Source organism: Eschscholzia californica, unplaced genomic scaffold, assembly GCF_041429995.1.
Source record: "Eschscholzia californica isolate CP2 unplaced genomic scaffold, dmEscCali1.0.p SCAF_262, whole genome shotgun sequence".
In the NCBI taxonomy this organism is placed as follows: Eukaryota; Viridiplantae; Streptophyta; class Magnoliopsida; order Ranunculales; family Papaveraceae; genus Eschscholzia; species Eschscholzia californica.
Genome location: NW_028238379.1, coordinates 17,501 through 23,398, shown reverse-complemented (window position 1 = coordinate 23,398; position 5,898 = coordinate 17,501). Strand labels below are relative to the sequence as shown.

Here is a 5,898-nt window from a genome sequence, read left to right as displayed (position 1 = left end):
TACCACCACCATCACCACCACCACCACCAATCAGACACCACCACAGGTACAAACCACACCACCACACCACAACACAGACAACCACCAAGACCACCACCAACAGCCAGACTGCCACCACCACCACCTGCCACACAACCACCACAACCACAAAATAGATCACCACTCATCAGGAAGATCGGGAAATAGTTTTCACAAGTTTTTGGTGGTGATGAACCCTTTGTCGATCTAAAGATAGAGAGAAAACGACTGGGAGCAGAGAGATGAACTTTTTGTTAAAAATAACATTGTATCCACTAAACCCTAATTTGTAGATGTGTCCATGAACCGAAAATCCAAAGCGAAAGGTGATTTCAGTGGAGAAATGGGCACAACCAGAGAGAAGAGTTATGAAAGTAATGTAATTGGGTTTGATACCACCAACTCTCGTACTAGTAAACTCACCTGCTGCTTCAGATAAGTTACCCTTTCGACATTGATAATTAATAGAAGAAGTCAAGATTACTGCGAGATCTATGGACCGGTTATTCCTTCGGAATGGAAGATGGGATTTTTTGGATGAGGAGTGTTTGATATTAAGAAAGGAGAGAGAAAGAGTACAGGAGATGTCTTGCATCAAAAATCAAGAGAGAATATGAAGAATACAGAAGGAAGCGGTTTGGCAAGAAGTTGCCAGAATTGGTTGAAGAAGATTTTGAGGAAGAACGCAGAGAGAAATTGATGAAAAAGTACCAAGAAAGAAGTTCTTCATTTACAGAGGGGGAATCGTCAGCTTCTGGGGGATGGTAAGAAGTTCTTCATTCTGTGTTCTTTAGTTTATAAGTTTCTTGATTTTATCATACATCTCCGTTCTTTAGTTTATAAGTTTCTTGATTTTATCATACATCTTCGTTCTTTAGTTTATAAGTTTCTTAATTTTATCATACATCTCCGTTCTTTAGTTTATAAGTTTCTTAATTTCATCATACATCTCCGTTCTTTAGTTTATAAGTTTCTTGATTTTATCATACATCTCTGTTCTTTAGTTTATAAGTTTCTTAATTTTATCATACATCTCTGTTCTTTAGTTTATAAGTTTCTTGATTTTATCATACATCTCTGTTCTTTAGTTTATAAGTTTCTTAATTTTATCATACATCTCTGTTTAGTTCATAAGTTTCTTGATTTTATCATACATCTCTGTTCTTTAGTTTATAAGTTTCTTGATTTTATCACACATCTCTGTTCTTTAGTTTATAAGTTTCTTGACCAATTGTCAAATAGGTATCAGAGTGTAATATATCTTTAGCCTTTCATCTAGGCTCTGATACCAATTGTCAAATAGGTATCAGAGTGCTATACTTCTTGGCCTGTACACTTTCAGGCTCTGATACCAATTGTCACGGCCTTTGTCCCGTTAGATCGACCCGACATATTATGCTCAAAGACACGGGTCGATAGTGCGGAATATCAAATCCTAACGTGCCGTCATACATCTCTGTTCTTTAGTTTATAAGTTTCTTGATTTTATCATACATCTCTGTTCTTTAGTTCATAAGTTTCTTGATTTTATCATACATCTCTGTTCTTTAGTTCATAAGTTTCTTGATTTTATCATACATCTCTATTCTTTAGTTCATAAGTTTCTTGATTTTATCATACATCTCTGTTCTTTAGTTCATAAGTTTCTTGATTTTATCATACATCTCTGTTCTTAAGTTCATAAGTTTTTTATTTTATCATACATCTCTGTTCATTAGTTCATAAGTTTCTTGATTTTATCATACATCTCTGTTCTTTAGTTTGTAAGTTTCTTGATTTTATCATACATCTCTATTCTTTAGTTTGTAAGTTTCTTGATTTTATCATACATCCATGTTCTTTAGTTTGTAAGTTTCTTGATTTATCATACATCCATGTTCTTTAGGTTGTAAGTTTCTTGTTTTTATCATACATCTCTGTTCTTTAGTTTGTAAGTTTCTTGATTTTATCATACATCCCTGTTCTTTAGTTTGTAAGTTTCTTGATTTTATCATACATCCCTGTTCTTTAGTTTATAAGGTTCTTGGTTTTATCATACATCTCTGTTCTTTAGTTTATAAGTTTCTTAATTTTATCATACTTCTCTTTGTTTAGGGGCAAGAATATAAATCAGAGAGAAGAGAACAGAAAAAGATCAAGACAAATTTTGTTTAATTCTTCAACTGGGGGGTAAAATGGCTTCTTTGTATCAGTTTCTTTTTGGATTTCTTCAATTATCTAACATTTACGTCTTCATCATCGCCATGAATACCTTATAGCCTCAAAAATCCACTAAATTTACTACTTATGAACATCGAAAGATCTGAAGTATAAAAAAGAAAAAGCAAAACAAGAAAGAATGTCAGAACTAATCGAAAGTGATTTTCTTGTACTACCAATCATTAATCTATTGGTACAACATGCAAGGACACTTGCTAGCACAGAAGGAACTATAAGAACAAAGAATAATCAAAGATATTCCTAATGCTGGGTAATATGAGAGATATATAACTTACTAATGTTTTATTTGAGCTTCAAAATTCTCTACTCCATGTGTAACGAATCCGTTCCCAATGATCCGATTCACCAGGTGCTGTTTGAATCAACATCATGAGTTGAATGTTTTATCGTAATGAAATAGAGTGTTCTAGGATGACGAGAGAGCCCCCACGGGTAAACCAAACCCTTGCTTGCACATAACCCCCAATACTCTATCTTTTCTTAAGTTTTGGCCATACTGTCTATATGCCTTGTACATAATTATGAATGTTTTCTTTGTAGGATCAATGTTACATCTTTCCATTTCGTCTAAAACATTTTCCATTTCATTTAAGTGATTTTGTGCTGATAACATGACCATCTTACAATGAAACACAGACCGACAGATTTTCCACCCAGCACATTCCGCTTGTTTCAGAAAATTCGCCAACTTATCCACAGCATTGCGACGGAAATAACTCGTTATAATAGCAATCATAACACCGATCTTTGTTACAACAGTTTTGTGCTCAAATGCCTCTTCAATGTAACTTTCCATATCCTCCATCAAGTTCTATTGTGCATAAACTCTAATCAATAGAACATTCAACCAAGGTCGGTAATCTTCTTTCAGGATAAGTTTCACTGGTGCTTCAATCTCTTTAATCCTATTAAGATCAGAACTCTTACAATAAGCACATATCATGGCTCTGATTAGTGGTGCTTCTTTCTCATTTACATAAAGCTTAACTAACTCATAAGTCTTTTCCATCTTTTCTAGCTGACATGAATGTGCATAACCTCGTAACATTAACAAGTATGTGTTAACATCAGGTTTAATCGGTCCCTTTTCTAGGATTTTGAACGTTTTCTCCATTTCGTCCCACATCCATGCCGTAACATACCCAGCAATTAGATTATTGTACGTATTCAAATTAGGGGAGAGGTCCAACTCATTTACTTCTTGAAAAGTTTCCTCCATATGTCTAACTAACATTAATCGGCCGAAAACTAAAATCAGAATGTTGTAAGTAACAACAGTCGGACTACAATTTACGTCTCGCTTTAATTCCCTAAACAAAGTTTGTGTCTTTTCATCTAAACCATTGTACATGTAAGCTCCCATTAGAGCATTATAGGTAGAAGTTGTCTTAACTCCTTTACTAGCAGCTTCCGCAAACAAATTGATAGCAAGATCAATATCCTTAAGTCTACCAGCAATAGTTATACCTTTGGCGTATTCTTCTGTTTCCATAACAAAACCACCATCATTTGCTTGTTTCCTTCTCCAATTAAAAACCTGAAAATGAAAAGTAGGTCAAAATTCAATCTTTACTTGTTTTACTAAACTTGTTTTACTAAACTTTATTAACTTTCTAATAGATGAAATCTCTACCCTTTATTCAATTAGGTTTTTTCACTAAACTTTCATGACATCCCTCAATCACATTGAAATTCTTCATATAAAAATTTTCAGCCTCAAAAATTCAGCTACAACCTCAGCCTCTCTTGAGGACTTAAATATGTGCATGTGGGAAACGCGTGTGTGGGTTTTTTTGTAGGTGTGAGAAAAACCTGTGTGATTTTGTACATGTACGAAACACTTGTTTGAACTATTTTGGAAATAAATTTTTTTTAAGGTTAGAAAATTATTCGGAGACCGGCACGTTGGTGGGATGTAATTATTAATGTGTGAGTTTTTGTTTGATTTTAAAAAAAATTAAAACTAATCAAAGTTTAAAAAGAAGAATAAAAAAAATTTCATAAAAAAATTTCAAGATCTTATTCGCTGGATTTAATCCAACGGCTAAGATCAACCCCATTGGAGGCATCCCCAACGGTCGGCTGGGGTTGGGATGTTGGAGATGCTCTTAGAAGGCGTCCCATCTAGTAGTAATGAGAAATTTTAGGCTCTGAGTTTCTTATATGAGTTTTTTATCACCTAAACTTACACTTATTCCCAGTGATGTTGGTGGTTAGAATCTCTCTCTCTCTCTCTCTATTTCGTGATTTTCCAGTGTACACCTATCTAACTGTTATGTCCGGCCGGTGTACAACGGCCAGGCGGCCGCCAATAAAAAACTATCTGACTGAACGTCATAAGCTTCTTTCTGATGGTATAACAAGGGTTTCTGGGGAGGACCCTCGAAACCCCACTAAACCCATCTCAAATCCTAATTGATTATTTTCGATGTTTTTTAAGATATAGTTGATAATTTAGGTCTTGCAGATACTCGAAAATCACTATTTAACACCGACAAAGAGTAGGACTGTCGAGTTTCAGAGAAATCCTACAGTTATTCACTCATAAAGTTCCCATCTTATAACGAACCTCTTTACATCAGTGTTCTTGTTGAAATAGTATTTGGGTCGTAATAAGTTCAAAATGCAAAAAAAAAAAAAAAGAGTTCAGTATATTCCATGAGCTTGGTTATCAAAAACTTGACCAGACTACCAAAGTTTATTAAAGATCAAAGTGAACTCTGGTCTAGTTTTTGTTTCGGGATCAAAAAGAGCAACTCAGTGATGCAATTGGTCTCGAGTAGCCCAAACTGGAACACAACTGATCCTCGACTCATATAAGATCTATCGACTTACCGAGCCAGGCCCGACTCACGAGCCTGACTACTATACTTCGTTACGGATCTAATTTGAAGAGCAAATCCGAAAAAATGAGGACAGAGTTCATGAAGTTAGATGAAACAGCAAAACAAGAGATAGACAATGAACTAAATAAACAGCTTCTTTTATATTAATACTAGAACACAATTATATTACTGTTGAAGCGTCCGATTGTACCTAGAAGACATAACCGAAGTTAGGAGTTATCTCAAAACCAAGTCAGGAGTTATCAAAAAGGTCAAGTTAAGGAGTTCATATTGGTTACGAAGGCTCACCCGCTTTCAGAACCATGAAATACCATCACAACCCTGAAAGAAAGTCGTTGTATCTAGGAGATATACACCCAACTGTTAGTACCGTTGTAGGGGTATAAAATGTCTTAATAAAAGATATTTCATTATCGCCTCGACCTGATCCATTTATCGTCTATCTCGCTTATATCCGAACGAACATTTACTGTAACGCGGAAACATTGTTGATCTCTCTAATAATTAGAGAATAGACTATTTTGGTATGAGTAAACCAAAAATTCTTTGACGAAATAGATAGAGTGAAAACTCGAAAAAATAGCTAGGCTATTTTGTTTCGACTAAGAACAGAAACACAAAACCAGACAACGTGAAACTCGAACTGAACCAGGGAACTAAAAGAAAATGGTGACAGGAATTTGTGGGGTTGAAACGAGGGGAAGATGAAGATGATGATTAGTGTAACCTAGAGGCTTTTCCTTAATTATGCCCAAAGCCTCCCCTTTTATCATAAAGATTATAGTGTAACCTAGTAATACACTAATTGTCCCAG

The 5,898-nt window shown here is 34.9% G+C and overlaps 1 pseudogene across 1 annotated transcript; it reads right to left on the bottom strand.

Moving 5' to 3' along the window:
- Positions 1 to 2,343: 2,343 nt before the first annotated feature.
- LOC147553922 (pentatricopeptide repeat-containing protein At2g30780 pseudogene) lies at positions 2,344 to 3,732 on the bottom strand (annotated as a pseudogene). The gene has a single exon (XR_015236293.1). The product of XR_015236293.1 is annotated as a pentatricopeptide repeat-containing protein At2g30780 pseudogene (transcript).
- Between the last annotated feature and the right edge of the window lie 2,166 nt (positions 3,733 to 5,898).